The 19,742-nt window shown below is 47.9% G+C and overlaps 1 protein-coding gene across 3 annotated transcripts in view; it reads right to left on the reverse strand.

The window, feature by feature from the left end:
• Nucleotides 1-17,633, reverse strand: part of LOC119404592 (adhesion G protein-coupled receptor L1) — a 219,098-nt gene extending 201,465 nt beyond the window's left edge. For 2 of the 3 annotated variants that reach the window (XM_037671145.2, XM_037671143.2), the window contains exon 1: nt 16,510-16,918. The gene's annotated coding sequence lies outside the window, so the exon portion shown is untranslated. Of the gene's footprint in view, nt 1-16,509; nt 16,919-17,600 lie in introns of those variants that run through there. The other variant, XM_037671144.2, reaches the window with a different exon arrangement.
• Between the last annotated feature and the right edge of the window lie 2,109 nt (nt 17,634-19,742).

The raw sequence follows: 19,742 nt of genomic DNA on the forward strand, positions 1-19,742 counted from the left end.
CCTTTAGGGGCGAAGATCCTTAGGGTGTGGGTCGTTCCCTCCTCTGTAGTAGTATGTAGCCACCTCGCCCGATCGGCAACGGGCGAGGTGGATCGGATGCAGACGTCAAACATAGTGCTGTCTATAAAGTAATGGAAAAGGAAATGGGGTTGCTTTATAGACAGCACCATGTTTGACGTCTGCAACCCAGGTCAGTGGGCATGGGCTGAAGATTGCCGTTGCGAATGCTTCATGCCGCTTGAGTTACGTCGGCGAAAAGCAGGTGGATACAAAATTAAAAAAAAAAAGATATTTCTCAAGTTTCAAAAATAATACCCTTCTGTAACTTTCCCTGTGCTCAGCTAATACATAGAGCTTTCAAATGAAGTATCGTGCATATTTTTAGTCTGACCACCAAGGCAAGTTTACTGACGCTGAATACAGAGCTTTTCTCAAAAAAAAGTGAAATTCGCAATTTTTTTTCAGACGATCTGCTACACCTTCAGCGACTAAATTATTTTTCTCTTCTAGTATGTCGAACAGGCCACCAGTATATAATTCATTTCTACCCTTTGAGTTTGCCTTGTTCCTGGAAAAAAATATCAAGCTTTGCAACTTCATTCAATTTTGCTCGTGCGAAGAGCTCTCAAAGAATCGATATACATAAATAAGTCATTATTTTTACAGTTACATCACTTCATTAGCTTGCCGGAAATACTATTTTATCGAGTGCATCCCATAAACGTCTTTTGAAAAAAAATTGTTGTTTGATGCCCTTTAGCTGAGTCGGCGCAAAACCACAGACTCTCACAAATAGGCGGGAAAATTTTTGGCAACAGAAATAAACGAGCAGAACGAGTTTCGAAGAAAAAGGTGGAAATTTTTTCAGCCATATCTGTGATGGTGGGAAAAACGCTCGATGATTTGGCATGGAATGACCCCTCTCCCACCTTCAGCTTACTTGAATGCTCGCTCTGGCTATGATCTAGTGTTGAAGGCGCCGAGAGTGAGCCAGTCATTTGTGGAAGCCTCAACGTGTATCTGGCATGTATTGGAGCACGTAAAGCCTTCCACAGCCATTGCGAGGCACCACGTAAGGGGCCGAAGATTTTGGGAAGGTCTGTTAGGTTTGGTATGGCGCCTTTCCACGAGACGTCCAAACAGTGATTGCAGTACTCTGTCCACGCGGAAATCGCTCAAGATTTCTAAGCAGTTTGGGCCGACGCGGAGGGTTGCGAGGGCGCGTGCCTAGCTCCGTAATCGACGCATCACATTAGGTTTACCTGTATAGGAGAATCCTTGCGAAATTGGGGTTAGTGCCACGTACATCCCAAGTGGTCGCTGTGCTCGTACGTGGCAGTAGTTGATATTCGTGCATTCCTTCGCAAATATGGCCATTGGAATCGCGTTTGCCGGTATCCTTATGCGGAATTTCCTTCATCGGACGATTCTCTTGCTTCCCACGTGTACTTCGAGGTAGTTAGCGGAGTGTGCGGACGTTCCGTTAAGGTCCGCAATGCGTCAGGCGGCGCTGGGTGCCTCTGCCCCAATATATGAGCGGTTTGCATTCGGCGTTGCAGTGCGATGCGGCAATGATCGCGCCAAGTTGTGAGCGCGATGAGGCGACGTATCTTTGTTTCCCAAACGCGTTGACATCTCTGGGTCGTCGTGTGGTGAAAAACGGTGGTGCAAATCTGTACAAGACGGTATTGCAGCAGGACTTATTGCTTCAGCGTTGACAAACAGATCACACGCAACCCTACAAACAACGTGAGCCAGAGCAAAGCACGTGCACGCACTGCCAGCGATAAACCATCATTTCAAAACAAGTAACGCAAGGGAGTACACCGGCAGGGCTCGTAAGCGGAGCAGCGTCGCCATTGCAGACGCAAAACGAAAACACGGGAGGGAGTCTGCAGTAGTCATCGGTGGCCCGATTTTCGCCGCCGCGGATGGCGCCACCCCTACAGACCAAAGAGGCTGCAGCTAAACCGCAAGGTCACTTGGCGAAAAAAAGGACAGCCCTTCTTTTCGCGTACACAGTTTGTCAAAAACGGGGCATATTTCTCTTCTGGTGTAGTCTATGAGATCGCTCAAGTGCCAATGTTCACGCTGGTCGGACTATACGCGAACGTGACTGGCCCTGGGCCAGCGAAGCGGCCGTACCACACAAGCTCGTTACAAGAGGGTGTAAGCAAGTCACACGCTTGCGTAGCAATGCATACTTCCAGTACATGTAATCGCCTCAATTTGGCTGAGACATTGGCGTTTGCTTGGCATCTACTACGGCACAGCGATACGTGGCACTCTTCTACTTTGCATTTACGTCGTGTGCCTTGAGTTACTGGCGTTTGTATCAGCAAACGCCAGTAACTATGGACGCGACCGCCCGCTTCGATCCGAACTCGCACGTGATACTTCGCCACTGTCCTGACAGCAATAAGTAAATGTTTAAATCGGCTATCGCTTCGTGTCATCTCATGCTGGGGCCAGAGCATCAGGTATTTTTGTCTTAATTAGTGACATGAGCTGTTTATTCAGCCACGCCCGCCAAGCCTTGTCTGCGGGAATTCGAGAGCAGATCTTGTAAACCGTGCATGACGAATACGTTGCTCTCGAAGCTTCAGTAAAGTAGCGAATTGGGCTCGTTGGAATATACTCGTGACGGCCAGCGCAAACAAGACAAGACACGGCGCCTGTGTCGTGTACTTTCTTCTGTCTCTTGTCTCGTTTGGGCTGGCCGTCACGAGAAGCTTCGGGTCGCAAATATAAAGCGAGTAGAAGCGTACGTTTCCAACTTACGGGCCACACAGCGCACGACGATGACGTGATAAATTCGAGGCGGAAGAAACGTGCGTTGGCGGGTGCCGCCACTTATTTTTTCCCGGCGCTGCCGTCTGCTCGCATGCGGAAACGATGCGGCGCGGATGAAGACATACTATACTCGGGGACAACTTTCTGTGGCAATGAAGGGAAAGCTACAGAGCCACAATGCACGTATCCTACCGCTAATAAATGTAGTCCCACAATTACGTCCGTATTTTCGGCGTGACATATATATAATACTCCTTCGTTTTCTACATGTAGCTTTTGAGACGGAACGCAGCGCACAAAAGCGAGATATTTGTATTTCTTTTACTTTATACCTTGTCACTTTGCGTTTTTGCGTGCTTGAAAAAGTCGCGCCTTTTACCTGTACCTTAGACGCTAAGCAGCGTTTGCGTCGAAATGCAACGCTAGCTATCACTTTCTACGGCGTTACGAGACGCGCGCCAAACCGGACTACTTCGCGCAGCAGTACATGTGCAGACGCTCCGCCCCCGTAGCTTTCCCTTCATTGCCACAGAAAAATGTCCCCTGCCCAAGGCCATGGTGCCGGTGGCGCCATCTGATCTTCATTGCGTAAACCGGCTGCGGAAAATCGTCTAGAGGGAAGACGCGACGAAAGGGACGAAGGGTGCTTGCACTGCTGTGCGCAAGGCGTCACGACCGTCGAAATCAACGTACGGCGTCTGTGAGTAACGCTTGCGCCCGAGGAGACATCGGCGGCGTTCAACGCCAACGAGCCCCGCTTCCATAGTTCGCTACACCACGGCTTCCCCGAGTGGGTGAGCTTTGGGTCGTGGCTGAGACCTGCTCCGCCAGCTGCCGCAACGATTCCAGCCATGCAGTTGCTGTTTATACCAATTTACATAAAATATGACTAATTTTAACTTACGCCTTAACGTCCACTCAATCACATCCAATTCCGCACCTATATTTTTAATTTTATCAGGGATAACTGGCGCTACACAGGGTTGAAGAGACTCCTGCCTCACTCAGTTGCAGCCATGTCTTCCCGTGTCCTTGCTAGACAAATTACGAAGAAGAATAATGTTTTATGGCTGTTCGGTAAGTACTAGCCCTGTTTTGGCCTACGCATATATATATACACTCCCTGCCGACGAGAGCACAACGGGCGATGTGGTTGCGTATCGAGGCAAGGCTCGTTCTTAATAAGGAACTCTCGGCCTCCACCAGGCCTTCACTGAACTCGCTCAGTTCGAGCGATTTGCTGTTTAGAAGCAAGTTGTAATGGCATAAATGAACGAGATTTACTCCTGCCACCATTGCTGCAGTGCAGTACAGAATGGGCATACAATGCATTAAAAAAAAATCGCAACTTGTATGACAAGCTTAGAACTTGAAACAATAATTGAAGACGGCAAAAAGAACACACTTATTCTCGTTGGCCCATTTGCTTCAACGAACATTTTCACCCCGTTTTTATCGAATATATCGTATGGTAACTAAAATATATTAATAGTTACAAACCTTGAATGACCGACGTCCATCGTCGTACATGCGTTGTATTGTGCGACAGTGCTGCTATTTTGGTTGGGTTATTTAGCGAGTCAAGAAATTCTCAAGAACCACACAGTGAATGGAAAATGGTCAACGTCCTGTATTTAAAAGCGGCTGTCGTGATTTGGTAAGCAGCTGTAGATGATCTTTTCTTGTAAAGCGCATATTATTTACTTATAAAGCACCTTAGTAACAAAGCTTTCCTCATCAATGGATTTCGCGCTCCCTGAATTATATTAGATGACTACTAGGCTTTAACAATAGAAAGAACCAATCCTCGCCGATTTAAGAAAGCAGTTTGACGTAGTTCATCATGGGTTACAAACTTTGTGCCCGATTCACTTTGCGGTCGGCTCAAAGATTGTTTGTACGAACGGCAGCAAAAAGTGCTTATAAACGGTCACAAAGGGCTCGTCCTCTCATTCCTATCGTTTCCAATGTCAGAGCGTATGCGCATTATTGCGCTGTGTGTGCCGATGACACGAGTGGGTGGCATGGAAGAAATTTCTTCTTGGCGCGCCGAATCGAAGATGGACTTGAAACGTAGTTACCATTTACGAACATTTCCTAAATAATGCTAATGAAGACCTGGCCATCAACTGCGACACATGGACTGGGCATCTCACATTGACAGAACATGTCACGGAGGCAGTGCAAAAAGAAAGCTTTCGCATTAACGCATCGACTGAGAAGAGAACAACGCGAGGCATGTGCGCAAAGCTCAGCAGCGAAAGGCTGTCTAGAGCCCTTTGTGAAATCTTCGGGCCGACTACTGCAAGTACAACCGTCAGCAAAAGTTTTCGAAAAATCTATATTCACGCTTTAGCTGGGAATGTGAAATCCTAATAAATATTTCAGGCTGCAGTACGTATACTTGAACCGATACAGTCACGAGCTCGGGTATAAGTTTTGCGCAATAACAAGCCGAAATTCGCAAATGTAGTGGGGCCTGCGTCCCGTAAACTTTTGCTGACGGGTGCACATATACGAGGCACCCCTCTATGCCATTATTCGTCACTCTGTGGAGCGTCTGTAAGGCATTACGTGCACTTTGTTGACGACGTGGATGATGGCTTTGCAATGGGCAGGAAGCCTGAAACCAGGGTGTCGGGACGTCTTCCGTTTCGCTTTCGTTCCACCGCAAAAAGTTCTGTTCCCTTCAGGGTTGCCAATGGTGGCTACTTTTCGCCAAATTGGCAAATTTGAGAGGCCCGTGGCGACCTAAAATTATGAATGGCGACATGGCGATTTTTTGGCGATTTTCAGCTTAGGTCTCCACTGAGCTATGCATCCTAAGCTCAGTGCCTTGCCAACGAATGAGCGGCACTATTCTCTGTATTTTTCTGGGTTTTGAGGTGCACATTACGCGCCGTTCTGTATGTCCGTCCTGTAACTCGTGTGTATCTCCTCAATTCATCTAGATTCATCTATATGCTTCAGAGCTTCGCTAAAGTTTCGCTTCTGAAGGGGCTAGATGACGGGTTGGTCGTGTGTTCCGGCCATTTGTTCCGCCAAAGCTCCAACTATTCTAAATAGCTTGGCGACCTGTTCACCGCTGCAGTATCCCCTAATCGAGCTCGTATAGCGAAGATTGGCGGATACGCGGGTGTTCGTGCAATAAAAAATTATTTATTCAGGCATTTTCTACTGTTCTCGGTGAGCGTGTGCAATGAAAACAATTGCTATATAACATTTTACAATGTCTACCTGTCCAATTATAACGCACTGGATTGACGCGGGTAGATGTCAGTGATTATATATGAAAGGGACAGTGGCGTCCGGTATCATATTAGTTCACACTGAAAGGTATAAGACTCACTAATGAACGATACCTGTAATAATTCTGTCTCACTACTTTCAATAAACCTGTTAATCCTTTTTTTTTTTCATATGAGGGGATGTAAAGCTGTCTACAAACAACGCCTTCGCGGCTTTCGCCCAAGGTTTACCACACTTCTACCTTTGAAACGAGCGGACAGGGATGGAAGGATATCATGAGCGTTTTATCCTTTCATACTTGCGCCTCCGCGCACATCTTGCGGCTAGTCGGAGAACCAGGTGCACCAAGCACCCCCATGGTAAAGGGGCGATGCGCCTGGCATTGAGAAATGTCAAGATACTTTAAGGGCTTTGAATGGCACTCTATTCTACGGGGCTATACATCAGTGAAAATTCCTATTACTAGGATATGCCGCACACATCTAGAATGGCGACTTTTTTGGCGAAATTTCTAAAAAAATGGCGACTTTTGGCGACTTTCTGCTCGTTGTTTGGCGACATTTACTCGAAAGTCAGTGGCAACCCTGGTTCCCTTTCTACCCGCCAAAGTTATAGTATTTAATTTTCTCAAAAGTTAGGAATTTTCCAAACAGGCTCAATGCTTTTTTTGTCAAGGGAGTGCGCATGATCTCGGAAGCAGCCGTCATCGAGTGTACTCTTTGATATATGCGAGACCGCTGTTCCGAAGAACAAACTTAAGCGCCGAGAATGTTTTCTCCACGCTGGCCTGTGTGAGCGGCACACAAAGGGCCATTTGCGTTAACAGCTCCGGTTGCCACTATTTTCGCTTTTCGCGAAATTTCAACACTTGTTGACTTTGGAATACCTGCCCGAGATAGGTGCTGGTACTGTACCCTGAGTTATGCAGTATTTCTCACGTTGCATGACCTCGGTTGTTCCGGATGGCCAAGCTTTCCCGTGCACAGAAAAACGATAAAAAATATTTCGCTTTCACTCCGGAACGACATAAGAGATAACGTTTCGGTTACGTTTTCGTTCCGGTCAAAAATAGCCTTTTTTTTTCGTTTTTGGTTTTCGTTTTATTCCGACACACTGCTCTTAACCGCCCACTCGTTATGCAATTCGCATTGTGTGACGCCTGGTGTTATTTTATCCTTCTACCACGCTATATTACATCAGTTCCTCGCCCTACATGACGCCTGCATATTACATCTGTTAAGGTGATTGCTCGCCCCAAATGACGCCTGCATAGGGTCATTTTGCGAAGGAGACACCGGCGTGGCTCTGTGGTAGAATACCCGACACCACGCATAGTGCCTATGTTCAAATCTCACTCGAACCGTGGGATTTTTTTTTTTCTTATTGTGCGCGATAGCTCTTAGGGACACCGGCGGCATCGGACAACTACGCCATCAAAATCGGCTCTTGTTGTGATCTCATAGCAGGCATGGCTGTAAAATACGGAGATGGCTTTCACCTGCGAGTCATATTAGGTTGTAACCAAGTATCCTTGGACATTTCTGCAAAAATGTTTTATGTGTCCAGTGCTTAGTCATTTGTCCATGTCCTTCACTCTAAGGAAAAAAAATGTCAAAAGAGGGTCACGACACCGTGACCCTCCCTCTTCGGGTATCCATTTGACCCCTTTTGGAAGGTAGAAGCAGAAAAAGAGAGTTAGCACTTCTGCAGGAGTCACGCGACTCTCGTGAAGCGCGTTTCCGTTGGCTTCCGTGACGACGGTACATATAGCGCGTTTGCCGCTCGGCGCTGTCGTGGCGCCATGGCTCGCCGACGAAGCCGGGCTGGCGCGGCGCCTCCGCCTCCTCTGTCAGTTTCCTCGGTCTTTTGGAATGCATTGCGTTGGTTGCGAGGGTTGCGTCAGTTGCCTGTCTTGTAGTTTTGTGTTCGAGCGAACATGCGCATCTTCGGTGGCGGTGACGCCAGGCTCCGTGCTCGAAGTGACGCTTGGAGGGAGGAATATTCATGGAGCTGCGGACACGGACAACGTGCGCCTGTTAACGGTGAGTGTACTGCTTTCGTAGGTACTAATTATACAGCTTTAGCTGGGCGTCTGCAACAGCGCTGCGGATAGTAGGCTGCCAGCCATTTCCGACAGCAGCCTGCGTCCGCCGGGCTGTTGCGGATGCCCAACTAAAACTTTCACTTACGAGTTCACACCGTTTGCGCGTTGCTGTACAAGCTCCCATAAAATAAGCGATTCAAGCAATTATCAAGGGCCATTGTTTGCTGATCGCACATTGTGTCTGCACTGCTGAAGGTGCAAGATGTCGTTTTGAGATGCGCTTTAGTCTACTTCATAATGACACTTCCATCGACATTAGGTGTGCAGCATGCTTCCGTGCGTGGGAACGTAAAAAAAATTCATTCCAAAAAGACAGGGCGTGCAAACAAGGACACAAGAAAGAAGTCAGGACACCACAAACGCCGACTAACAACTGAAGAGACGCACAACGGCTGAAAAGGAAAGAAGGCACGAAAACTTATCTGCGCATGCCCGTGCAACAGGCGAACCTATCAATCCGGCACGCGTGGCGGTCTACGTTGAAGATAACTGTTAAGGCATTTGATTTCATCTTTATGCAAGTTAATCGACGGTTGGCTCACGCATGCGCTACCACTATTCTCGATATGCCATGCTTCAATCATCAGGCGCGTTTCTTCATTTCTATGACGGTACAACACTGCGCATTCATCGAATTTTGGCGTGCACTTGCAATCTCGACAATGTAAAGATAGATTAGAAGGTGAGCCTCCTGTTAGCGATCTCTTATGTTCCAACAATCTCTGGTTAATGCATCGGCCCGTTTGTCCTACGTAGAAGCGACCGCAGCTTCTATGTAGGACAAACGGGCCGATGCATTAACCAGAGATTGTTGGAACATAAGAGATCGCTAACAGGAGGCTCACCTTCTAATCTATCTTTACATTGTCGAGATTGCAAGTGCACGCCAAAATTCGATGAATGCGCAGTGTTGTACCGTCATAGAAATGAAGAAACGCGCCTGATGATTGAAGCATGGCATATCGAGAATAGTGGTAGCGCATGCGTGAGCCAACCGTCGATTAACTTGCATAAAGATGAAATCAAATGCCTTAACAGTTATCTTCAACGTAGACCGCCACGCGTGCCGGATTGATAGGTTCGCCTGTTGCACGGGCATGCGCAGATAAGTTTTCGTGCCTTCTTTCCTTTTCAGCCGTTGTGCGTCTCTTCAGTTGTTAGTCGGCGTTTGTGGTGTCCTGACTTCTTTCTTGTGTCCTTGTTTGCACGGCCTGTCTTTTTGGAATGAATACTTACCAACTAGCTCAGCTCTCTGTTATTCTAAGTAAAAAAAAAGTCTGAGCACAGAACACTTATGGCGATCCGGAGTTCCGGAACACTTATGGCGATCCGGATGGGAGATCCGGAGCGGCCGCCGAAATCCTGGAGCGAGCACTCGGATTGTACCAAGCCAAATCTGCCAGTGGAACACGTGAGGTCGCTCCGGAAGTTGTTTATGCATACGTCACGTAAATCGGCTCCGGGAACTATTTCTGCTTCCGCTCTGTGCGTTTCCATGGGTCGCCGCTGCAAAGCGCGCATTTCGACCCCGCAGTGGCGTAAAGCAGGCGTGCCATTTTCTTTTGTTGCGCTGACAATTATTATGCCCAAGGGCCAACTTTCGAAAAAAAAATATGGACGAGCACATGGAAATCTCTTCTTCGATGTAGCCGATGATCTTTGGGCGTGCGCACAGCGGGTCAGGGAACATTTCTTTAAGCATCATTTCGTAGAGCACGTACGGTTCGTCGTCATCGCTGGTGCTACTGCCGTCAGAACTCGTGCTCTCGCTGTCGCTCAGAGCAAGAAGCAAACCAGAAGCTCGCCCAGCAGAGTCAAACAACGCCATTTTAGGAATGTAAACAAGTGCACAGGGTGATCAGATCCCGCTTTAAACACGCTGAAAACAACCAAGTTGCCCGACTGTACCGGAAATGACGTCACCGCGTTGCCGGAGTTCCGGCGAAATCCACCTTTGCAAGACGGAGCAACTCGGAACGCTCCGTCGCGGAGTGGGTTGCTCCGAATCTGCCAGTGGAAAACGCGATCTTCTCCGAATCGACCAGTGGAACGCAGATTCTGGAACGCGGGGCAAGAAAACTTGCTCCGGCTCGACCAGTGGAATTCGCCATTAAAGGCCGTAGTTTAAGATGCAGATATAGTACGATGTTTCCAGCGCGTACGCGGTAGCCACTTAAGTTGGACTCGCCTCGCCGGTAAGGTGAAAAGCTCGAGACTTTCGACGGCGCACGTTGCTGCGGCGGCCGCCGCCGTGCACTCTTTTCCCTCGATTCTATTTGCTGTTTTCGTGGTTTGCCTACATCTGCGATAACATTTGCGGTTACGACAGAACCGAGTGAGTGTACTGTGGGAGCTCGTACTCGAATGTGTTTGCTGAGTATTTAAGGATGGGTTATGTTCATACAACAGGCGGTCAGTAACCGCTCACGACGTGCCCCTGACTGCCGGAGGATGCGGTTGGGTGTTGGAATATGCCGGCCAAAGCCGGGCTTATTCTGAAAGCAAATTTTGAAGCGATTTCTCAGAAAAGAAGTCATTTCATTCGTGCATAGCCAGTGCCTATTGCGAAACGATGTTTCCGCTGCCTTTTACGTGAAAACTTGTTTTCGTTGGGAAATTATTTCGAACGAAACACTAGTGCCAGATGTGTGTACAGAAACGGTGGGCTAACAAAGGGTGATTTTAAATACGGATGATCAGTGTGTGTGTGTGTGTGTGTGTGTGTGGGTGCGTGCGTGCGTGTGTGTGCGTGTGTGTGTGTGTGTGTGTGTGTGTGTGTGTGTGTGTGTGTGTGTGTGTGTGTGTGTGTGTGTGTGTGTGTGTGTGTGTGTGTGTGTGTGTGTGTGTGTGTGTGTGTGTGTGTGTGTGTGTGTGTGTGTGTGTGTGTGTGTTGGTTATTCCCAGAATCCCGGATCGCTTCTCCCGCCTCTTCACTCCAGTTGACAACCACACTCGGAGAAACGAAGGTGCCGCTATGGTCTGGCGCTTCAGCACTCGTGATGGGAAAATCAACAGGGGTGTTCGCCCTGTCAACGAAGCAGTCGGTCCTTCATTTACTTTGGTTGGACAAGACGCAGGAAAAGAGGTGAGTGGCACCCACGCAAAGGAGCCTAAACCAGTTTCGTTTGTTGTTTTAAAGAGGCTCACATCATCTTGTGCTGCAAGTGACGTGTTACAAAAGTTATTATTTGCAAGTTGTGTTTTACGCGATAACGCCGAAAAACTTGGTTCCTTACCATCTCTGTTTGCATTTGTAGTCTTGTGAGCCTTCATTATGTCTGTGTAAATCACTTATTGTGTAGGTTAACTCTTACAGCAATTCCGTTTTCTCATCGTAATATCACGTCCTGCTTTTCAGATACAATTTTTCAAGGCTGCTCACGCTGAACAGGAACGAAAACATAGCAAGTAACAAGTCTGATGCCTCCAGCCGTCACCACGTTTTGATTTATTGATAATCATAAGGAATAAATGTGGAAACATGATGCCGATTTTTGCAGTTTATTTTGCAGCATATGTCACTATGCACATCACTGTCACACTGGCATGTAAATAAGGAATATCTCAAAGGCTTAATTGGAAATCACAGACCATCTTTTCGCGCTTTCTAGATTACTCTGCTGGAAAAGGTGTGTTGTTTTGACGAGGTTGATTAAAATAATGCTAAAATTGAACTATTCTTCGTTTTTTGCAGCCACTGGGAACAAGGGCAAGTAAAATGAATACTTCACTATTTCCAACAGTAGTCGCGCAAAAGTAGAGAATGGGTCAACTGATTAGCTTAAAGTAGTTGTGGAGTCGCTTGAGGCTTCGGTGTGTGTCATTTGACCCCCATAAGGGTGTTATCGGCAAGAGTCGTCCAGCTGACTCCCTCAAAAGTGGTAATGTGATTCTTCGGATAAGAGTCCTTCCACTTTTCCTAGAGGGTCGGGGCACTCCCCTAGAGACTCTGACCCACCAAGAGAGTGACCGTGACTTTTTAAAAAGGTTCATATACGTGGCAAGTCAGAACTCTCCGAAAAGAGTCACGCATACTCTTTTTTTAGGGTGTTTTTTGTATAGACACTGTACTCAAGTGTTCGTAGCGTCCTACAATGTAATATTTTTTTTCTAAACACAGGCGCATGCCTCACTGCGATTTTTACAACTCTTCCATCGGAACATCACGTGTGCGCCCAAGGGAAACCTCGTATCTACAGTCGGCCACAATAAAAAAAAATGTTTTGCAGAAGTCAGTCGAACTTGCTAGTTTCCGCTCGAACAGCAAGCACTTATTCTCGGCTAACGTAAACGCCACGCACATTTAGAGTTAGATGTTCGGCGTTACTACCTAAAACATCCAAGTTTTGCTGAGCAGCGATACCAATATCCCTGAGGAAAATTACTAGGACGTCCAAGTTTCTGACCTAAAGCAGCGACACAAGCGTGCGTCTGTGTGGGAGCTATCACGAAAAGATACGACGGAGCTGTGGGAGGGATGGGTGACATCTTTTCATGTCGCAGAGGAGGGCTCCTTTCGGAGATCAGCTGGAGCGTGTCCAGAAAAAAAGGTTCGTCGCGGGCATCTACGAAATTAAAAGTTGGCCATTCAGAGAAAATCCGGGATGGAAGTTACCGTCAACACGTAGAAAACGTTAAAGCAGTTACACATGTGCAGCAGTAACACTCGAATTGGTCAGAGCACAAACCTAAAACACTCTCATTGCCCGTCACGCGACAAACCCTAACGTATCACTGTGCAATGATGCGAACGATAGAGTCCGCACCCGATTTTTCCCCTGCCAAAGAGAACGTGAGATGAAACTGTTTCACATAATACTTACAATGTCTTTACAGCGGAATAAATTTTATGAAGCTTGGCATCGAATCTGTTGTCGTCCTGTTTTATCGATATGCATGTATTACGTTCAATTATACAACATTAACATTGCAATTAACCCCTACGATAATGCGCAACTCGGGCCCTTTAGTTAAGAGAAAAATTTAAAAAAAAAACGGATAAGAATTTCTTCACGCAACAAGAAAGAATCTAGCAAAATCAACATGCTAGTAAATGTTTGAAAAACCAGCGCCCCAAACAAATGATGCAAATCAAGATAGGTAATGCAGCAATACAAGTACTGTGCTTTGGGAACATCGCTAACGCAAGGAGGTCAATATGGCGGCCTTCCCAACCAACGTTTGCGATGTCTTCATCCGTCCCACTAAGCAACCAATGAAGGCCAACGTGTAGCAGCCGAGGATATTAAAGAAAAAATCCAGCTCATAACAAGGAACGTAGGTGCAGCCATGGGCACGTTACCAGTAAAAAGTAACAGTGTTACAGTTACCTAAGCCAAAAAACTAACTCTGTTACAGTTACCGAGTTTCCAAAAGTAACCTGTTACAGTTACTCTGAAAAAGTAACGTCGTTACTTTTCCGTTACTGTACAAAATATGTGATAGATCACAAACCAAATGATAAGATTTATTTAATGAAAACATACGAAGGCATGCGCGGGTAGTCAAAATTACGCGTGGTAAAACCCTAGACGAAGGAAGCCTAAGAGGTGGCCCCACACCAGCCTTCTTTGTGTACGCCTCATTTTGTTGCATCAGAATGGGGCATAGCGCTAACACACACGGACGAGGAAGAGACAACAGGACAGGCGCTAGTCCTGTTGGCGCCTGCCCTGTTGTCTCTTCCTCGTCCGTGTGTGTTAGCGCTATGCCCCATTCTGAAGCATATAACCAACTAGCCCAAAAATCCACGTTGTTGCATCAGTTTATTTGTTCATGCACCGTTGGTGAAAATGGACTTTATTTGCAAATAGTAAAAATGAATGTCCTTGGACACTAGAAGTGGAAAGCGTAGTTGACGCTCTGGAACGACAGCATTATCACGTTTATTAGCGATGCCCAGAAGCGCATGCGAAGCGGAACGTCACGAGTGAAGACAACGACCATTGGGTCTGTTTCCTTTGTTCAAGGTGTATAGACTCTGTTCGGAGAGCTCTGTACGTGTGTCCGCTGGGCGCAAAGCTCTCCTTGGAACATGTGTTCGTGAAAATCTACAAGCACGATGCGGGGATTGCGACGCGACCTAACATCGGCGAAACGGGCAGGAAAGGATCGACAAACGGGACATTGCTAAAGCAACTCATGCAACGCGTTCTAGAACAGAGCTTTTTGAACACTGCTGGACAACTGGACATAGCTTAAACAATGCGATGACGCTGGCTCGCGAACGCAGTTGGGTGGCGAGAAAAAACTGCGAGTCGGAGTTAACCTTTTACAATCAGTTCCAAAGAGGTTTTAAAAAAAATTATTCGCTAGTTCACGGTATTTCTGGCTCTCAACCGTTTTGCGTTCTGCTGCTTTCTAGCCGCCTCTCAAACACGATTAGCTCGGATCCTCGGACGAAGGAGACTTTAAACTTGGCGTCCTAATGATTCACCGGTGCACCAAGAGCAGCTCAAGAGACCAAAAGAATACATGTCGAAAAAAAAAAAAAATGGACGTGAACTTGTGGTACATTCGACTGGTCGTTTTCGAGCGCTCCGCAGGCGCTGAAAAAAGTGTGTAAAATAGCAACTAACCATTGCTACTAACATGATCGGGTCAAAACATGATCAGGAAGGAGAAAGATGACTTGCATACCTGCTTGTTCTCGTTGAAAAGCTGTTGAATTCAACAGTTTCAAACACAGTGAGAGCGCTCTCAAACGACCAGTCGAATGTACCATTAGTCTCTCCCAAACTGCTTGGGGAGCGGTGTTGTGGAAAGGTGAAAGGTGGAGAGGATATGGAACAGTAACTGTAATGCGATTTCCCGTTACAGTGTGTAAAAAAGTAACAGTGTTACAGTTACAAGTTCCTCTAACTTAAAAGTAACTAGTTACAATTACAAGTTAGTGAAAAAAGCAGCTAGTTACCGGTAACGCGTTACTAGTAACTAGTTACTGCCCAAGACTACACGAGCGATAAAAGGCGCTTTTGGAGAGTCATACGGCGATAATTGCACCGGCAGTGGACGCGCCAGCGAAACAAGTTCTGCTACCAGGCTACGCAAACGGCCGACGACGACGCCGTTCCTCCCGTCGATGCAGTCTACCTTTCCCCGGTCGGCTTCGATCGTCTGCTCATGTCCCGTACTACAGAGTATGTGTGTACTTTTCCAAACACCTTAGGTTGCATTCACGAGACGCTGATAGACGTGGCAATAATAATAATAAAAAGAAAGATGTCCGCACCCATCGTCGATAGGCACATATGTGGACAGGTTAGGATGGCGACAGAAGGGTAACGAAAACATTGCAGGCGTAGAATGCCAGGAGCGTACAGGCACTCGCTACCCCAACGAACATTTGTGGCCCTTGGCCACTTCCAGTTCCTAAAGCGCCCGTTGACACTTTCGAAGCTTAGGCAGGAAAAGTGCAATGAGAGCTGCGTGCTGCACACATCTGTGGTTAGGAAGTCGTGCCGTTAGTTGAGGAGGCCGCCGTGGCAGCAGCCGCAAATATGCTTGGGAGAAACAGGGCCGCAGGAGAACCGGTTTGCACACCCAGAAACGCCCTGCTGCTGGCCCCGCACGGCCCATGGCGGCCGGCGTCGTTGGTCAACTCGTGCAAGCTTGTGCCCAATAAATGAAATTTCATTCGATGCAACTGAGAAATATTCACGAGACACACTGCGTCTACAAGGCACTGCCACGCTTGTCGCATTTCTTCGCGCTCTGAGTGCGCGCCTTTTAGCGACTCTGCTCCGTCAATTCCGGCCAGTATTAGTCAATAGACGCAGTCCAGGGCGGCATTTGGCCGACACAGCCCTGGTCATTGTTGCCTTCCTTTGAAACGGTGGTCCTGGCCATGTTGCCGCATGGTTCATCGCGACCTGACGATGCTGCGGAAAGCGTCCACTAGGCTGCCCACTCAGACACGGTGCGAAGCGACCATCGCAATCTCTCGTAGGTCAACAGTGTCGCGAAGCGCCTCGAGTGATGGATTCTACGCGCGCTTCGTCGATGTTGCGACTATGCGCGTAGTCTTTTTCATCTACAGCCTCATTTGCCATTAAAGTTATGTTAAACGAGAAAGCTGAATCTGATAAGCGCATGTCGAGGATCGCAGCAGGACGACTCGATCTACGCAGATCGCGATAAGCGAACAGCGTCACGCTTTCGACAATGCCCGTGCTGCTCGGGCGTTTATCAGCAGGTTTTAAATAATGCACGCAACTTCGTCTAGGGCTGCCGTGAATAAGAAAGCCAGGGGACTGATAGTTGAAGCAACAATGATTAGTTTCCTACAACATTCAGGCCATGTGCGGTCTCAGAAGAATATGACGGCAACATCAGAATGCCCGTCAAGTGCCTTTCTTTCTCACCTGGTGTGCAACGGGCATCTGATCAGTTGTTTATCCTCGGAGGGCTGCCGTTAAAATCCTGGTGCCGCAAGGAGCTCTCAGGTGTTGGCTGTCATTTCGAACAAAGAAGAGCGGCCGGCCGATGCCGAGCCTGTCGATGGAGCCTACCTGTTGTTCGCTCGGGGATTGCCTCCTGCTCTAGGCGCATACACCTTGACGCGAAATGCAGCGCGTCACTGGCCGCGCACTCACTGTCACACACTCGGGCGCGCAATACCGTTGTCGCCGATGAGCCCTCGGACGCATCGGAAGAGTTGATTGTGCTGGCAAATGGAAACACGTCGCGAGCAGCGCCTCGACACCGACTTGAAACTCGCGCACACACAACAAAACACTGTCGGGCAGGCCCCGTCTGCTTCCGCAACGATCCCCGAAAAGAGAAGTGTCCGCCAGAGGCGCCGCCGTCGTCGCCGCCTCCTCGCTCGCAGCGCGAGAGCCACTCTGAGGCAACGACGCAGCGCGGCTTCGGAAGACGCGTTGTTCCGGCCAATCCGATTGGATGAGAGCTGTTCTCTCCCAGCCCGAGGCATGGCGGGCAGAAGGTCCCCCAAAAGAAGAAGCGCTGCTGCTTGCAGGAGCCATCGTCCGCAGCAGCTTTCTCGGCTCCCGTCTGTTCGCGGCGTGGGGTGTCGGGGCGGCATTTTTATTTTGTGCGCTTTCCTCCATTGCGCTTGTATCTCTCGTTTGGTTTCAGTGGCCTGTTGTGCGCCGCGTCAATCCCCTCCCAGCAGAAAGCACTGCGGCAGGTTAATCAAGCAGACACGCATCGCGGCCACCTTCCCTGCTTTTTGGGCCAGTGCTGCGGTCCGGAAATGAAAACGTGTTGCGGCCGCTTCTACGCTCATAGCGCAGCCGTCGATCCTCGTTTTCCAGCCGGCACAACATGCTCGCAGCTAATAATGATTAGCTGAGGACACGAGCTCGAAAACGTGTTTCACCGGTAATTCAGCGCTGATGTGTGAGAGGATAAATGGCTATTGACATGATCTCTCATTAAAATCAACTGGTTTGCATGCAAAAGTAGAGGACCTTGACGACTTCGTCATGCATACCTTCATCGGATCTTTCAACCACCTTCTTTCCAAATTCCACGCGCAGACCATATCTTCGAGATAACATGTCATTCTATATGCAAACTCCCTCATTCCCCGAACGATAGTTTCGCAGAATAAGCTGCCATCAGAAATTGCTACTCAAACCAATTTTGTAACCTTTGAGGAACGCGACATTTCCGTGCAAATATTCATCGCGTACCCGTTTAACGTTTCCTCATATTTGTTCAGTGTGTATATTTCTTGTTTCGATTATTTGTTAAGGATTAGCGTGCACGTGGTATCGGCGTATTTATATCTCTTATTTCTTTGTTAAAGGGACACTAAAGGCAAACAACATTTTAGTCATAGTGAAAGGTCAATGCTCAGGGGCTCCGGAAGTATATCTGATGTGTGGCTGTGGGCTGACGTCGCATCGTGTCTGTTTGCGTGTACACACGCGCGCGCGCACAAACACACGTGTATGTATATATATATATATATATATATATATATATATATATATATATATATATATATATATATATATATATATATAAGGCTTAAATACGGAAGAGTAACTTCGGTTGCCGCAAGGTTATAAGTATAAAAGTATATGCGCCTTCATAAAAACAACTGTTTATTTTGTCTACGTTTCGACGGGAGCCCCGTCTTCTTCAGGACATAATGTCCTGAAGAAGACGGGGCTCCCGTCGAAACGTAGACAAAATAAACAGTTGTTTTTATGAAGGCGCATATACTTTTATACTTATATATATATATATATATATATATATATATATATATATATATATATATATATATATATATGTGTGTGTGTGTGTGTGTGTGTGTGTGTGTGTGTGTGTGTGTGTGTGTGTGTGTGTGTTAACAAGAAAACAATGCTTTGTGAGGAAATGTACCACGAATGAGGACAATGTTTACGATTACCAATATGACGCGACTGCCAAGTGGAATTATTTTCTGAAGTTTTTTTCGGCTGCCGGAAGAAGAGACACTCCTTATCTAGTTCACTCACAGTACCCTCGGCCATTTTTTTGTTGTGTTTTGTGCCTCACCCGGAGCCTATATCGGCCAGATGACGCTGATGCCATCTCATGAAGCCACCATAAAGCGTTTACGTGAAACATTAAACGCGAAATCTTCAGCTGTATTAGCAGAAAAAGAAGCATCGTTCTATAGCTGACCGCGTCATTGAAGCCGACAGTGAAGTCGATGTTCTTTGTCCGCCTTCTCTCCCGAGCTAGTGAGCATGTGCATATAATGTTTTCTGCTGTAATTTTCCCGCTTGGGCGTCTGGTACTCACAGCCATTTAGTGACCTTAAAGGGACACTAACGAGGAACGTGAAGTTGAACCGAAATGAACAGGGGCATTGAAGAATGCTCGCAGTTTTGGTTGGGTGTGAAAAGATGATTTATTAGTGGTGTCGAGGAACGAGACAGGGAAATAGACACAACGCCTGTTCACTAGGCCGGCTGTTCTATTCTGAACCTCGTCTTTCTCTCCTTCTCTTCTTCGCGCATCCTGCCCTCGCGCCAGAGTCCCGGTGTCGTTCTTCGTCATTACACTCGGCCACGACTGCGAGCGGCCGCAGCTGCCGACAGTGTCTCTGGTGGGCGGCACTGGCTGCATCTAGGTGGCCGATCTCGGCCACGCAGTGACGTGGTTTGATGAGGTGCGAAACGTAGTTCAGGCGGGCGGCATTGACTGTGTCGTGGTGGTCGGTGTTGTATACGCCGCGACTTGTCCTGCCGAGCTGCCGAGCATTCCGGAGGGCGACATTGGCTGTGTCGGGGTGGTCGTTGAAGGCCTTGGTCACGCTGTGACTTAACAGGCTGAGCGGCAGGAAATGACGCTAGTGGATGACCCTTGTTGCGCGACCTCGGGAGAAGGTTCAGCGCTGCCGAGTCATCAGTGTCCATAACTTTAGCGTCGCACAGAGGTGACAGATGTGTATGCAAGGAAACGTCTTGCGCTGGCGTCGCGGGAGCGTAACACTTAGATAGCAGAGGCATGTCTTCAATGTCTGCAGCTGTATTGGTCTCCCTGGCCTCGATGGGCCTCCCGGCCTCCGGGGGGTCTCCCCGGTTCCCACTCGGCGCAAGGTGACCATCTGCTGTCATGGGCTCGTTCGGCTTGT

This window comes from Rhipicephalus sanguineus, chromosome 9 (genome assembly GCF_013339695.2).
Source record: "Rhipicephalus sanguineus isolate Rsan-2018 chromosome 9, BIME_Rsan_1.4, whole genome shotgun sequence".
Lineage (NCBI taxonomy): Eukaryota > Metazoa > Arthropoda > Arachnida > Ixodida > Ixodidae > Rhipicephalus > Rhipicephalus sanguineus.